We start from the raw sequence: 16985 nt of genomic DNA, 5'->3' as shown, positions 1-16985 counted from the left end.
AGGGTATTTTCTCTGGGATGCTCTGGCCCTGTTTAGCCTGTACCCACCACCAATATGAGACAAGATACCAAAGCTGAGCCTTCCTCCCAGCACAGTAGACCCACATCCCCCGTAATCCTCACTCTGCCCAGCCTGCGCATGCTCCCACTCACATTGGAGCAGGTGAAACGGAGAGGGGAATCGCCGTGCCCCTTTGCACCTTTCCCAGCTGAACTCAGGATCAGCTTCTTGAAGCAAGTCACTGCCCCAACAGCCCGAGATCTGCCCCCCAATATGCTCACACAGAACATCTGCAGCCAGCAGCCACATGTGGGCACCTTCCCAGAGCCCTAGAGCAGGGCTTGGATTTTGAGGGCAGCCTCTGGAGGAGAGCAGATAACCATTACAGGGATAGATACAAGGTGTAATGACCATCAGACAAAACGGCATCACTGCTTCCCAGAAAAAGAGTGGGTTAAAGAGCTGGACCATGAAGCCGCTGCCACTGGAGCCCAGATGTCCCCAACCCCAACCTCACAGCCCCCTCCACAAAAGCTTTCTGAGCTCAGCTCACAACCCTCCCTCGGCCTGCTGCCTTTAAGACAGCGTGCAGCATGACAGCTGGGAAACCCAATCTGGTCCAAATTTTGTTACAACCCTGCTGGTTTTTATCCTTGTTTACCAGCATTAATTTTAATGGCTTTCCCTACATTAACTTTGTCCTGAATCGGTCAGAGGAAAATTCCTGCTCACTTGCCTTCTGGAGAACAGCCTGGGTAATTTTCCCTTGTCACATAACAGCCCGCCTGGGCTCCTCAGGAATGACAGCCACACTGTGTACTTTGTTGAGGGCAATAAACTTCCCAAGGCTGGGGGAGGAGGATTTACGTATCCCTGAATACACCGTCCGTTCTTTGTTCAGTTTGGGTCTTGGCTTGTGCTGGTCCAGCAGGTGAAAATTTCTTCCTCCTGTTCAGCATGGAAGGGAACTACTGAGCCTGCAGAAAGGAAATGTAACGCTTCGAGGCAAAGCGGCCACCTCCCCAAGTCTGGGCAGCTTTGGGTTGAGTTCGTCACTGGCCATCTGAGTCTCATTTTCCCCTGGAATCATTAAAAATGCCTGTAAAACAGATCTTGACAGAGATAATGGTGCTAGAATACGTGTGGAGAATGTTTCAGAGAGGTAGGGAGCAGGAAGAGAGGATGCCTTGTCCACAGCAGCAGTCCTCTGCTCTGCGATGCCCCTATTTGTGCTGTCTGTGTCCCACACGCCTTTATTCACAGCAGAGAGCAGAGGTGAGGATGATGCAATGCCTGAGCTTTCTCTCTCTCGTCCATTCTTCTTCTTCTCATCTCCGGCTCCTTCCAGCCACCATCCTGGCTTCCTGAAGGAGACATCACAGCTCCATCCAGGCTGCTCTGCAGGATTGAAAAAGATTGTTCTTCCCTTTGTTCACCAGATGCTGTCAGCTGTGGTCCCTTTTCTTTCTCCAGTTCACAGAAAGGTGTGATGTCTCAGGCTATGGGAAGGAAGAGAAACACTCAGGACTCTTTCAGCACTTTCTCTCCCCATTAAAAAAAAACAGGGAAACAGCTTTTTCCACCAAAGAAATGCAAGAGTTCAATTCAGGCATATTTCCAAAGTTTTCTGTCTCTGGCAGCATAAAAAAGGAATATGGTTACACCAAGGGAAGCTTTTTGATGTATCACATGATACCCATACTTTAAAAGTACAGATGTTCCCTCCATGCTCCAAGGGACAATTTGGAAGACAGAGGGCTCAAAAAATCCCACTATATCCAACCACAAGCACCTGGGCTGCTGTAGAGAGAGTGTTGCCATGGAAAGATGAGGGAAGCAGCAGTGAGATGGCTGGAGTATTCCTACCAATTAACATGAAGAATTTTGACTCCTCTGCTATGTTTTCTGCAAGAGCCTAGCAACCACCTCAAAAGTGTTATTCACACACCTGAGAAGTGTTTAGCAAGGTCACATGCCTAGGAAGCTGTGTGAGTAGGGAGAGAGTGCTCTCCAGGCGAGGCTCCTTGAGCACAGGCACACTGCATGTCTGCAGCTTGGACACCTCCACTCCCGCTCCAGGAGGCGCAGGCAGTCATTGGATCACACAGGACACCAGAGCGAGACCGCAGGGCGAGGGAGGGGGTGACACGCAGGAGACAGAGCCACAGCTGCAGGCAAGAGAAAACCTGAAGAAGGAGCTAGATGTCCTACCTTCATGAGGTAAAACAGGGCAGCTTGTCATTGCTCAGTTGAGAGGTCCTGGTTGGGGAATCCCCATCACCGGCAATCTCTTCTACAAACAAGCAAACATGTCAGCCTGCTGCATGGGTTCACTTCAAATGTACTGTTTTCACCAAGGCTCCTGCTACTCTGCCCTAATACAGAAGAAACAAATCCTCCAAGATACCTTGCAACATCTCTATGAGGCACTAAAGAGTGTGACCCACAGTCAGAGGCCACAGCATCCTACCTTCTTCCAGAACCTGAAGAAAAGACAGATATTCCACATGTGTCAGTCTAGCCTCTTCCACAAAAGGGGCACTACAAACTGACAAAGAACAGCTTCTGCCCATTCATTAAGTTCTTGGCATTAATTGATTTCTCTCCAACCAAGCCATAAAACCCAAAGCTGCATGCAAGCAGCATCCTAAAATATCCTTGTAAATCTCAGCCACCACATTCATTAATTACAACCCAGTGATAGTTCAGGCCATTAGTTCTGGCTGGTAACTTCATTTATTCCCATGTTAATGCTTGATGTCAGTGGTTATCTCATTACCACTCTATTACTTACCTACTTAATCCATCATTGCAACCCAGGCCAGAAGGGAGGAGCAGAGTTTGCCCTGCATCTGTAGAAAGACAATGCATCAAGTGTAGAGCACCTAGGAATCACAAACAAAACACTTCTCTAAGCTGCCGCTGAGGTTATATCTATTAAGAGGAGGAAATGACAGATGAGTGTTGTTAGGAACACAAACACATTCCAACATTGAAAAACTGTGGAAATTGAGGATTAAGGTTCCTATTAAATCAGAACCAAAAGCTTTGGCAAGAATGGAAATGCATATTAGCAGTCATACAAAAAAAATGGCCTTAATGCTGCCCTCCTCCTCCTCTTTGGACTCTCCTTCTTCCAAACCCCAGATTAGATTCAAACAGTTTCTGCCTTTTGCATGCTAAACACTTTGAAAAGGCAGGTCAGAGTACGGGCACTGGGAGCTGTGACCTGCTGAATACCCCAGAAACCTTGCAGGCAGCACCGCAGAGACCACTAGTGCTGAGGGCTAGTGAAAATACACCCTGTAAAGATACAATAGTTAATGGCATTTCAACACACACCCAGCTAGAGTTCCTCTTGTCTGATGAGCAGGCGCTTCCAAAAACGTCCTTTATCCCCCCTGCCGCACTCCTGCCTGTCCCAGGACTTACTCCACTCGCTGACCCAGCCCCATGGGTCTGATCAGGGTGTTTCAGCACAGTGAGACCAGCAGCCTTCCCTGTCTCATTCCATCCTTTTTCCCCCTGTCTTGCTGGAGACAGCTTTTCAATCTTCCCCTGCTCAACTGAGAAAAAGGAAAGCCCTTCTTATGTCGACGGGCTGTGAAACCAAGATGTGGGCTGGGGAAAGGGTTCAAAGGGAGATTTCTCTTGCATCGAGGCAGGTTCTCTTAAGAGCAAGCAAAGTACCTCTGCTCTGCCCAGATATGATGCCCACACAATAGGGCAGGTGACTGTTTTTTATGGGTTCTGAGTGACATGATATGGAAGGACCGGAATTCTCTAATGTGGAAGAAGCTCATGCCACAAAAGCAAGGTAGAGAAAGAAGACACAGACCCAAGATGTCAGGAGTGAAATATCAGTATTTTCCTCTGTGATCAGTAAACCCCCAGCTAACATGCCTGTGCTGGCAAAAGTGGCTCTAAATGGCGCTGTGCCAGAACAACTGACAGGGCCAGCCTTCGAGATGCCACGAGCGGATGTAATTAAAATACCTTTGTTGCCCTACTGTCCAGCCCCTCAGCAATGAAACCCATTACAGAGTGTGGAAAGAAAATTATTTAAAATGTCCCTGAAGCTAAGTTTTTGACACCAGCATAGACAGATGGATTTTGATATACCCTTGATTAAATAGCTTTCTGCAGAAGGCAAAAGGGGCAGGAAGGGAGCTGGGTGATGAGTCAGAGGAAACATCCTAGAAACAGTGGCTATTGCCCAGGGAAAGCGAGTGCTGCTGCAGGCGAAAGCTGCCCTGTCAACCAGCCAGAGGCTAAAACAGCCTCATCCCCCCAGGAAGCAGGCTGCATCCCTCTGCTCCAGTGCCAGGCTCCGCTCTCTGCTCCAAGTCAGGCCAGCAACACCGCACACACTGCTGCTTCCAGCCTCTGATGAAAGGCTGCGAGGAAAGCAAGCAACAGAAAGCCCCACACAGCGCTCAGCCTGTAGCAGGGCCAGCAATACTTCCATTTTCCATGGAGTTACAGAACACGGGGGGATTCTCCAGGATGCAGTAGGATATCAGATCCAAGCGCAGTTTTCCCCGTGGGCATTCATAACATCTCTCTCTTTCTCACACACAGATGCTCTTGGACTGATAAGGATTGAACTCCCTTGGCAAAGAGTGGCAAAGATAAAGTCTTCTCCTTGGCCATCTATTTATAGCGAGCTGGTAGGAACTCGTTATCTTTAAGATCTCCGGCACACACAGCTGCAATCAGCCACGAGGCTGGAAAGTTATTAGGGGTGGGCAAAAAGGAGCCAAAACCACATTAACCCTGTTTTCTCAGGGAAGCAAATGAAAGACAAGAAGGAAGGGTGTTACAACTGAGTGTGGGCAGCTGACCTGTCCAACACAGAGACCTCAGAAAGAGGAAACCCAGGTAGGACAGAGGGTCATGCATAGCCCAGGAGCTCAGAGCATGGCCTGAAGATACCTACTGCACCCAGAGCTGAGGTTGAACACCTTGAGTGAGCACACAGGCTCTGCAGCCCAGGGTGCTGCTGGCACAGGTGCAGGTCATGAAGCTACACAAACTAGTGACCACTGCTTACCAGTCCTGTGCCTGTGTAATTCTGGCCCACTCTGGTGGCCAAGAGCTCTGCAGTTGCTCTTACCTGATAGAGAAGGCTCGCAGGCAGGTCCCCCACAAGAAAAGGGGCTTTCCCACCAAATATTCCTCAGGCTTTGTGTACAAAGATATTTGATAGAAGACTCCAGATCAGGAAGGAATTATAAATCTGAAAGTATAAGATACTCAGTATCAGCAGCTCCTGCAGTAGTAAAGCCCCTGGTTTTGCACAATATTCATCTCTCATTCCTAATCTACTTCAGATGGTTCAAACAGAGGCTTTAAATTTTTAATCCTCCCTGCTCCCTCCCATGGCCTGAAAGAAACTGAGGCAAACAGCAAGAATCCCATACTGAGCATCCACCTTATTATTTTTCTGGGACTTGCCTGCGAGTGCCCTGTGAAAACCTGACGCTTGGGAACCCTCAGCTTCTTGTTTTTATACGCACTGTGAGACTGAGGTGGCCTTTGGTCCCAACTCTGCTCAATGCAATGCTCAGAACCCTGGTTCACAACCACAGTACCACTGATGTTCAGATCTGCAAATAGCTGAGGGGCAGTCGAGCTCCCTTTTGAGTCATCAGAAATTCAAGCCCATGCTAAGAAATGAATGGCCCAGCCAGCCGCAGAGAGCACTGCGTCTCCACCTTCCCTGCAGCGGTTTAGTCTGGGTAAGTATAACCATGTCTCCGATAAGAAAGCAGGTGCTTTAAAAATGTGTTCACCAATGCATTTCAATTAACAATGCTTTTAAACACCATTTCACACCCAGCCCAAGTGAAAATACACTTGTGTCTCAGACAGAGGGGTGCCCTTCCATGGGGTATCGCAGCCACATGTAGCTCTCGTTTTTGCACCTGGGAAAGAATTGGAGGAGGAAGCACCTTTATCCTAAGGTTGCCTTAAGCAAAGCTTCACATCTTTTAAAATAGGGCACAAAGGTCACATTTACTGCTTAGCAAGTTTTCTCTCTCTAGAAGTCATCGCCCAAAACTTACCACGGCTACGTGTTTGTGGGCATCCGTGCACAGAGACGAAGGAGCAGTTGGTCTTCGCCTTGGTTTCTGGTAGTCTGTTCAGAAGCTGACATTTGAGCATTTTATTCCCCCTACAAACAAAACACATCAGTTGAGCACTCCCAGGGAAGTAGCAGGACCAGAGCAAATTCCCAGAAAAAGCCTTGGCAATGTTCCCTCCGCTCTGCGGCTCTGAGCGAGACAGAGTAACAGAGCACGACACATGGAGCAACAGAAGCTGAACGATGCACATGTTACTGCAAGGAAAATTAACAATATTAGGGGGGAGGAAAAGCACTTGCTAAGAAATACTTATTAAAACACAATCTTATCCTCATCTGACCCCAACTGCGATTAAAGAAAACTGGACAGACTGGCATAGTTGCTGGGGCATTCAGGCGATATTGCTGGCCATCCATGTATATAATTGCCCAGGAGGTCCCACAATGACCCTCTCGCCTTTTCTCTGGCAATCTTAGATGCGTTGATTTAAGTCATCAGTATTTTTAAGGCCACTCAGCCCCACTTTCCAGGCTCACAGAGTCCTCTGATGTAGTCAAAGCATCTCCCAGTCACCCCAGACGGACTCCCAGACCAGCTAGCTCACCTTGCATCTTGTTCACCGTTGTCTCTTGGCTACAAAAGGACACTCTAGTCACAAGTCCTGTAACCCCTGGAGAAGATCTCCTTCCACACATCTTCAACGGAGATCAGCAAGGGCTGTGCCTCCCATCCAAGCAAGCCCATTGAGCTGGTGCACTCCGTGAAGAGGAGGGATAAATCTGCTGCCCCCAATAGGGTTTGGGGGGCTCCAAAAGCCATCTAGCTTAGGACCCAAGTATGCCTGTCCTACAAGTAGCTACACCACTAATTTCACAGGAGCACAGGGAAGACCAGATTTTATTGAGTTTAGGGGCCATACGCATAAGAAATCTTGGCAAAGCTAGACACGTGCTGAGCAGTTTGACAGACTCATGAAAAAGGCCACTGCTGCTGACCATCCAGCAAGCAAAGGGCTTGGTGCAGCGTCCCTTATCAGTCACTGTCCATCAAGCCTAATCACTTGGCATAGTAATATTCCCTAAATAAATTTTACATCTAAAAAGGAATGAAAAACCAGGGGAAAAAAAAAAACAAACGCTGCGATGGAAGGGGAGAGGTGAAGTCAAACTACTGTAAGAAACCCTGAGGACAAACACACATTTCACATTTTGAAATCTGTAAGAGTTGATTTTCTGTTCCTCAGCTTCGATCACCTCTTTGCTAGTGAGATTTGGCACTAGCCCAGGTCTCCTGAGGAAGCAGAGACAAGGATTTTCCAAAGGATTTGTCACCCACAACTCCTCCTGCAACACTCCCTTGGGGATTTGCTGAGAAATGAGAAACATTGACAAAAATCTGCCTTGAAGAGAAGAGGCCATGGCCATGAGAAACCCAGGAGCAGTATTTCTACCTCAGACCTAGCTCCAAGCCTAGTGTTCACCTGCAAGCCCTGCTGCCCTCCACCTGTTTACGGAGGATGTTTTCATTATTGTTAAATTTGCAATGAGTTTAGTCTCACGTCCTTCACTGGATTATTTTTACATTTAATGTCCTCTCCTCTCCTACTCTTCTTTTTATAGACTGGTAATCCAAGTCCCTTGGTAAAGCTGAGTAATCTTGATCAGATTTTAATCAAAGTAAACCAGATCCTCAGCTGCCAGTATTGATGCATCTGCCTTTAAATATTTGAACGATGCCGATTTACCCCGGCGAGGCACGGGCCCCATCCGTTCAGGAAATTTAAATTCCTTCCTATGCATCAACCTAAAACAACAAGACAGAACAAGCAACCTGCTGCGAAGGGGTTTTAGTTTATAAAACCAATACCCAGGATTTCAGAAATAAATGAAAATCTGAGATAATCCCTCCCCAAATCCAGCCTGGGAAAAGCACTCCGGACAGATCAGTATCAAGTAACTTCTTAAAACACACTTTTTTCCTCTTGTGAAAGCTACCATCAAGTCAGAGAAAAGGGAGATTACCCACAATGCCTCACTCCTTGACATGACCCAGAGAATTCACATTTTTCTCCCATAGAAAATGCGTATTTTACCCATGCAGTCTTCTCCAGGATGGACCTGCTTCTGCTTTGTTCAGCAATGACCCTTGTGTCACTGCCAAACCCCAGCATCCAAAATCAGCATATTAGTTGGAAAATAATGAGATTTCTGGAATACAAAATGTTGGCTCCATTTTCCTTACCTTTAAAGATGATATCTGCCAGCTTCTCTCCACTGATCAGAAAGATAAAAAAAGCACTTAGATGAAAGAGAGTCTCATCTAATTGCCTGACTCCAGGAGACAAGTTTAAGGTGATGGGGGCTGTCCCACAGAATTTGTCAGTATTGGGACTGCAAACTGTATCCAAGTGAAGTCAGAAATAGATGACTGCCTAAAACACTCTGGTAAAGGCAAGACAAGGCAGTTACACTGATTTACTTACACATTCAGGGATAAACTCCTGAGAAACACTAGGGATTTTGCAGGTTCTCTTTGGTCATTTCCACTGAGACAGAGGTTAAATCAAAGGCAGCACGTCTGGTACTTACACAAGCATCCCCTGAGGAGTCATGCCAGTGCATCACAATAAATCTGCATTTCCATCCTTACTGCTAGGATGTCATAAAGTCTTCAGGGTTCGTCAGAACTGTGCTCTAGTTTAGGGCCAGTCCTGAACAGGAGAAGGAGGACAACTTGAGGATCTCAGTCCCTCCTTCCCTCAGGAGGCTGAGGTTTCCTGCTCACCTTTTCCAGCTGTTGGCTGGAGCTGCCCTCCCTTCTTCCTCCAGCTCGGTTAGTTTACAAGCAGGCAGGCTGGGATCAAACCCTCTCCTGCTCATGACTGTCATTGCCATCCTGCTTCACAACTAATTGTCTCAGTTGTGCTCTCCACACCCCAAAGTCAAGCTGGAGGAAATCACTCTCTTGCAAGAGCCCAAGACATTGCCCAACCCCTGAACCGTGCTTGGATCCATACCACGTCCTTCATTCAAGTCCAGTAAAACCAGTGACCCATTCAACTGAGGAAATGCTACAGGATTAGATGCTGCCCTGCTAGGGACAAAGCCACAGGACAGTGCCATTAAGATGTTATTACTCATTAAGGGGACCAAAACCAATCTGGGCATTAAAAAAATGGGTCAGCTGATGGTTGTAAAGAGAAATTACGAAAAGGCAGAGCTAGGGATGAGGAAAGAGCAAGGACACTGTTTCTTTCCCCATGGCTCCTCCACAGCTTTGTGAGTAGAAGAGTGCTCTGGTGGACACAACCCCACCAATTTCTTCCCACACGGAAGGAACACCAAACAGGCAGCAAAGCCCCTGGGATCATACCCAGGGACTGACCCCAAACCCTGCAAGGGGTTTAAATCCAAGTCACTGGTGGCTCCTCCCATCTCTAGACTTGCCAGACAAGCAACCCACATGGCATCGATCTGGCTGCAAGCAGACACTTGGGGAAGCTACGCCAAATCAGCTAAGGTGGGACTCAACACAGGTTGCATATTAATAGGCATATTAAACCACCCTGTAAATAGTCTCATGAAGGAGTCTATATGGAGGAGCATCTGCAGGGGGGTTAACAAGCTTCAGTTCCTGCAAGCAGACCGCATCTTTTGTCCTTTCATATTAGCTCACCCAAGCATCCCTGATTCGAGACACAGGTTCCTACAACAGATGGTCTTATTAGTGTCTGTGTGTAGTGACAAGGAGACAACAACAGGTGGCCTAGACAGTAACTGAAACACTTCACCCCACTTGCCCCAAAACAGGTTCAAGATCATGCCAAGGGCAACCAGAATCAAACCACAAAAGAGACATCATGCGTAAGCGGTCCAAATTATCCTCACATGCCTTCTGCACTGTTAAGATCTCAGCTGGAACATGTTGTCCAGTTTGGGATGCTGATCTCCAAGATGGTATGAACAATTGGAGACAGTCCAAAGGAGACAGACAGCAGTGACTGGAAATCTATAGGAGATGGTTGGCAAGGAGAGGTAGAAAGCATTTGTGATGCTCAGTCAAGAGAGGATGGAGACATGGTTACAGTCTTCAGACAAGCAAAAAGGAAAGGGGAAAAAAAAAACCACCTTTCCCCACCTGTGGAAAGGACAAGAAATCCTAAGCTTAATTTAAAACAAGGAACCTTTCAGTCAAACATTAAGAAAAACTTTCCAAGTGTACAGACAGCAAAAGCACTAGACAGTTGTCAGATCTCCCACTGCTTTCTTCAAAACATCCACAGTTAAATTAAACACTTTGGGCTAAACTACAGAAGACCCCATAACTCAGCCATGAGGCAGTCAAGAGAGTTACGAGCTCATTCTGCACTGTGACGTGGGGAATGGATAGTCCAACACCAGTGAAAAAGAAATTAATTTCCAGCTCATCATAAAAAACACCAAAAAAACAAAAAGCCACACAGCAGCTGCTGCTTAGAGGGACCTTTAAAAACCATTTCAGTGTGAAAAGGCCAGCAGGGGAGGGAGTGAGTGCGTGCTTTGAGGGCTGGCAGGAGCAGGGGGAATGGAGAGGAAAAAGCCACAGCAAAGCTGGCCCTGCTAGGGGTGAGGCAAACACATCGAGAAGAGCAGAGCAGCCATGCCCACCTCTCAAAGCAATGCCCTGCTGAAGGCAAGAGGATGCTCCAAGAGCGTTCAAAGCTGTACTCTGCTAAGTGACTCACCCACCACACACTGCTCAGCTGTGCCATCGGCAAGACGGGCCTCATGTCCTCGCAGGACCTCCCAGAGAGTCTCGGGTGCTCTCTCCTCTGGCAACATCTTAGCTGATGGCTCCATCGTTCACCTGTGCTGAGGCAGTCCTGTCTCCAGGTCAGGCCATTTCCATGCTGTAACTCAGGACTGAGCCCCCAGGCTGACTCCAGAACTTCATGGGTGCCAACGCAAGGCAGGAGCATGAGGTTGGGTGCTCTCAGCAGCCAGAGGAGAAAGAGTTTTGGGATGTCCATGTTTTTGTCTATGTCCAACCAAATAAAACAATACACGTATTTATATGTATCCAACCAAATTAAATACATATTTTTATATATCCAACCAAATAAATCACAAGTACAGAAGCTCTTCAAGTCTGATGCAAACCTGGGTGCCCCCAAAATCTCCCGAACTTTAGTTTCCTTGGAACATGGGCAGGAGCCCATGACTTCCACTATCTTCCTTGGATTTTTGTCCTGGCTGCCTGCTGACCTCTTGTGAGAGTAAAAAATACAGCCTTTTTGTTGGCTGCCTCAGCATGGGCCTGCCCTATTCCAGATACATTGGCTGGAACTAATTCCTGCATTGTATCTTCAAATTTGTCCAAGCCAAACCAACTTCTTGTGGTCCGTAGCCCAAAGCTCCCTGGATTTGAGCTTTTCATATATTTTTGGCTGGATCTGGAGTTCAGGGAGCTAAGAGATGCTTGGAGAAACCAAACTCTGCCTATTTGCCTCAGGACTCATTGGAAAACACAGCTTGATACAGATCCATGATAAAGCCTAACCATCCGATGGAGAGTCCCCTAATGACGCAGACAAGGTTTGCAACAGGTTTCACTCCAGATCTAGCCATTCCTGCATGCCAGACCTAAATTTTAAGCCCAGAAATAATCCTCCTGAGTTTCTCCTTCCACGTTGACTTGTGTTTGTGTGAGGCTTGGCTCAGACCGTCACACACACCGTATTTGCAAGACTAAGTGCAGTCAAAGTCAGCTCACTTGAGAAGAAACTTCTTGATCTCTTCCACCACTCTCTTCCCCACATGCATCACAGAGAGGCCGCAAGACACATCTGCAGTGAACTATTATCCTCTGTGCTCTGCCTCCCGCTTTGTTTATAGAGAGTTTGGGGAGATTTGTGGGCCTGGTGATGAATTATAGGGAGGAAGACAAACATATTTTACTGTTCTGGGCAAGGAGTGCTGGAATCCCGTGGACATCTGGAGGAATTATTTGCAGAAAATTAACATTGTTTGTCATTTGCATGATGAACTTCTGGATCTCAAATGAATGATGGGAAGAAACCGGTGGGGGATGTTCATTATCCCTGATGGAGTGAAGCCCCTTGACATGATGCTAAGGTCACCATGATCTATGGACCTGCTGACTGACAACTCCAAGTGCTCTGGAATTGAACACACAATATAACTGGGGGCGTAAGCGATCTGCCACATTAAATGCCGAGGCGTTAATAATTGTTGCTTGCCTCTGATTGCTGGAGTTTCGGATGCACTTGTTCTGGCTGTCTCATAGGGCATGCACGTTAACTCCTTCCCGACTAATATCAGAGGACACAGAATTCAGTCAGAGGCACCTGCAGGTATCCAGGCAGCCTCACGGATTAAAACTTCCAGGCTTTCTTGTTTCTCTTGATGTGCCTTTTGGGAACACGCTCTCAGCAGCTCCCTGACACAGATTCCCCACCTCTGCCTCAGTAGCAGTTACAAATCCCAGGTGGCAGCAGATGACGTGCCTTCACCAGCCCTGCAAGGGAGACACTCAAATTCACAATGTGGCAGAGAAGCCCTTAAAGGTTTCCCAGTGCCACAGTGCAGCACACCTCGTTCCTCTGTATGTTAATGTCTGCCACTTGGGAGCTAACTTCAGGTTTTTCTCCTTGCGGCTCTAACGTGTACCGATGCCAGGGAGCAGCTTTTCTTGAGAGCTGGGAGCACTGCTAACTGCAAGGCAAGGTGACAGGCACCCAGAAGAATTGCATCTGAGAAACATCGCCTCGCTTAGGACATGACTCTTGGTTCCTTAGCATCTCAGTTTCTTCCTTTGAAAAGCTGAAATATTCTTTGATCTGCTTCTGAATTGTTGCTCCTAAGTCCCCTGAGTCGGTGTTTCCCAAACTGGGGGGTGAGGTCCCCTCTGCTTCCTGAGGAAAGAGGGACAGTTGGGGTGTAGAAGGGATGTGAGGTCTCTCCAGAGGAGCGGTGCGGGTGCATCAGCCATGGCAGCCTTATTAGAGAGGGAGGCAAGAAAAGCAGAGAGCACCTGGGCCCAGATCGAATTCACTCACCGCAGCACTGCCTCAAGTGCTTTTGTAAGCTCCTCTAAATTCATTTCCCAGTGCTTTCACTCCCCTACCTCTAAGCAGAGCAAGCAGCACTCCCCTTCCTCCCAGGGCTGCTGGGAAGACAAATTCGCAAACATTTCTGAGGCAAGAAAGCAAGAGAATGTATACTTGCTGAAAGATGTAACGAAAACCCCAAATGTTTCGAGCACCAGGACCACCCCAGCATCACCACATGATGAGGAAAGCAAAGGAAGTTCTCTGCTGTGGACCGGAGCCTCCCCAGGAGCACGAGGGGGTAGGGATCTGAGGAGAGATAATTACACTGACAGTATTCTCTGTGCAAAGGTACTGCAAAAATATGCTGACACCTTTTCGTATATCAAACGAAGCGCCGCACTGATTAACACAGGCAGAAAAATTCAGTCCCTGCCTTTCTGAAACATCTCGAGGCCATGATGTGATGAACAAGCGGATGGGGCGATGCAGTTTGATTTTGCCTGGGAGATGGGGAATGAGAGCACCCTATAGATTTGGGACAGGCGTGGGAGAGCCAGCACCATACCCAGAGTGTTCTGTGAATGACTGCAGCTCAGGGGATGGCTCCACTCCAAGCTGTCCCCCTCCCTTATTGGGACCGGAGCTGAGACAGGGAAGAAAAATGAGCATCTGGAAGTCCATATGAATAAGCTAATGCCGCAGGGCTGTCAGTCATGTGCTAATACCCTTAGCTAAAGAAACATATTGATCCTGATTGCCTGGAATTGCACTTGAAAAGGGCTGGGTGACATTTCCAAGGAGACACGAGCTACTTTCAAGTCAATTAGCGGCATTGGAGGATTCATGCCGAGGGGACGCACTCACCTCCGAGGAATGCCAGGAGAGAATGAGAATTGAATTAAGCCTTTTCATACACCAAGAAACAAATCCTTTAATGGCCTGTAACAGCTGACGGGACACCCAGGGTCGCCAAAAGCATGCTGGCAACAGCTAGGTGAAGAAGTTTCCCTGTGATGAAACTGGGGACTGCAGAGCAGCTGAATCCTTGCTAAGGGCCGAGGAGGGCATGCAGAACTGCATGGGGTAATACTCTAGATAAGGAAGCAGAAGGAAGCAAAGTTTGAGGTCCAGGTCATGTAAAGCTCTTAATTTCTCTCCAGGTACCTGACCTCCCCAGGCAGTAGCATGTCACACACAAGCGAGCAGCATGTGACCCTTGTGGAATAGGCATTTAGATAAGATCTTTTGCCTGCTGCCTTCCCCAGAAAATTCTTTCCTCATCTGGGTCCCAAAGACTCCTTCAGAGCCAAGGATCCCAGGCAGGTTTGAAACCAGCAGAGCAAATCCGAAGGCAGAGAAATCAGGGTAACTCTGCAATCCCTCCGATTTTTCTACTTGCGGGTGCTCTGATCCATATTTAGTTTCCATGGTTCCTTTTATGTTCCTATAAACATGAGGCTTGTACCTGAATTCAAGGCTTTCTGGACAGCTTTACAGAGATGATTTCCTGCTCTCTCCCAGCACCTGCAGTCATTCTGTCTCACAACTCAAGGAGCACAACCCTTCGATCCCTGTGCAGGAGGGTGAGGAGCTCCAGCGGAAAAGCCTTTCAATCCATTCTGCAAGGTGAAAGTGACCCCACCAGGTATGGAGTGACCAAGAAGCCTCAGACCTGAACAGGTCTCAGGAACACTTGAATATTCCTAAGTATGGCATAGGAAAAAAAAATGGAGAGAGAAGCCAGCCCACCTGTTTTCTCGAGCCGCAGTTCTGCAACGAGCTCTGCAAACTCTCAGGCACAGTGGGTTTCCTTGTGATAACATCACTCAGTCGCAAGCCCAAAGGCATCTTCAACATGCTGGTGAGATTCAGAGGCCTCAGAAATGCCAGCGTTCTTCTGAGTTGCACCAGCCCAGGTAAAGCTGGCCCGTGCCCCCACCTTCCAAAGCCAAGTAGATCAGCCTAAGTCTAAGAGCCAAATCATGTCCTCGGTCCCTTCCTCATCCACCCACCTACACCAGGGATGCTGCAGCAAGAGCTCTAATGGGGCTAATCCTTCTGGCAGGAAACCCCCACTGCAGCAGCACGAGCTTTACTGGGTATGTAATTACAAGATTTGCTGCCCATCCTCGCCACAGTGCAGGTTTTCCTAGTCCAGCACAAACCAAGACCCTCTTGGTGGTCTCCTGGCTTTCCCCCCTTCCCTCTTCTCCCCACTGCTACACTCCTGAACTGAGGAATAGAGACAGCCAAGTCCCAAAGGAAATCAAATAGAAGTTGTTCCTTTCATCTCAGGTGAAGAAAAGAGCCCACGTTTATAAACCTGCAGGCTTCGAGCAGCATAAATGAATCTCCTAATAGCCCCTGCAGACAGGAGGAGACTTGGGAAAAGGATTCTCCCATGGGTTCACCATGGAGTGTCCCTCCGAGTTTTGAACCAAGCATTTTCTCATCAGAGATCCTTGCATGGCCGGTGATTTTCCAGAGCAAAAAATGAAAGCAGAATCCCGACACACATCCAACAAGTCCCGCAGAGCCAGAGAACCCATTCTTTTGGTGACAGAGATTATGCACACCTCAGACCACAAATGCCTATCCAAAGCACAGCCACAAAGCTTAAGAAACACATTTTCACTAGAACAACACAGTGCAGGGTGTCAGGCTCATTTTGCAAGGACTGGTTCTCAATTAAAGCTATCAGGGATCAAAATAGCCTTTTGGAGTATTTCCAGCCTGTAACATAAAGCATGGGTCGTATTACTGAAAGCACCTGAGAAACACAAACATCTGAGGTTCAGCTTCAAAGTGACCCTTGTTTCAACACCCGCATATTTTCCTCCGTGGATGGAATATGGTTAAAAGTGACACATGACTACCACTTAATACTAAAGAAGTCGACCAGACCACATTGATTCAGACAGCAGCTACGCTTACAGGTAGAGAGCAGATGCACAGAAGTGACTTTTCCAAGGCTATACAGTAAATCCAAAGCACAAGAGAGACTTAACCCCAGATCTTCCAAATTCCCCCCTCTCTCCCAAACCATTGCACTTTACTTTCTGCTTGCTATTAAAAGCCAGTTGAAGGGATATAGTATGGCTGCATGGACATGCTCAGCAACAGTCATCCAGTGAGGGGCACAACCGAGAGAGAATCCACTCCCTTTGTGAGATGGGAAGAAAGCAGAGGGGAACAGCAGGGTGCTCCTGACGAGATGGGAAGGAAAGCAAAAGGGTTTTATTTTTTGCCTTTACTGTGAAGAGATGTGTGCATTTCCCTTATTAACAGCATGGCTCAGCCCTAGCTAGAGAACAGCAGGAGAGGCTAAAAAATGGGGTCTTTTCAAAGCACCATTCCTCTATAAATATCAAGCATGAGCTGCTGCCCATGAGAGCAGCCCGTTACATTTCTGGGGCTCTCTCACTTACTCGTGCAGGAAGCCAAACTGGTTGGATAACCCTTTCTGGGTTTCAAACAAAGCAACAGCATTCCCCTAACCACCAGAAGGACCCACTAAGGTACCAAGCCAGTGTAAAACATGGGGCCAAGTCAACTTTAATTGTCCCAGGGCCTGTGAGGGCACAGGGGAGGGTTCAGCTCACTTCCAGGCCTGAGGGACCCTCAACTCATCTGTATGGAGATGCTACCATGTGTGCTGGTGTATTTTATCACTCTTTAATAAAAAGAGAAGTAGTTCCCTCTGCTACAGAGCACCACATGCAGGAGGAGCTGACCCAACTGCCCTTAGCTCCAAAAAGGAGTCTGCCACGATGCCTACAGTGTCACAGATGGTGTAGGAAGGGTATGGGGACAGACAGCGACACCAGAGGTGGGTGTGCTTAACT

The 16985-nt window shown here is 47.8% G+C and overlaps 1 protein-coding gene across 7 annotated transcripts in view; it reads right to left on the bottom strand.

Annotated features, from left to right (window-relative positions):
• Positions 1–16985, bottom strand: part of LOC141946734 (uncharacterized) — a 100054-nt gene that overhangs the window by 17053 nt on the left and 66016 nt on the right. For all 7 annotated transcript variants that reach the window (XR_012629913.1, XR_012629914.1, XM_074877018.1 and 4 more), the window contains 6 exons: positions 10813–11105; positions 6069–6178; positions 5117–5239; positions 2795–2852; positions 2212–2293; positions 737–1499 (listed from right to left, as the gene is read on the bottom strand). The gene's annotated coding sequence lies outside the window, so the exon portion shown is untranslated. The remainder of the gene's footprint in view (positions 1–736; positions 1500–2211; positions 2294–2794; positions 2853–5116; positions 5240–6068; positions 6179–10812; positions 11106–16985) is intronic.

The sequence above is a fragment of the Strix uralensis genome, chromosome 8, assembly GCF_047716275.1.
Source record: "Strix uralensis isolate ZFMK-TIS-50842 chromosome 8, bStrUra1, whole genome shotgun sequence".
Classification (NCBI taxonomy): Eukaryota; Metazoa; Chordata; class Aves; order Strigiformes; family Strigidae; genus Strix; species Strix uralensis.
This window is presented reverse-complemented; position numbering and strand designations above follow the sequence as displayed.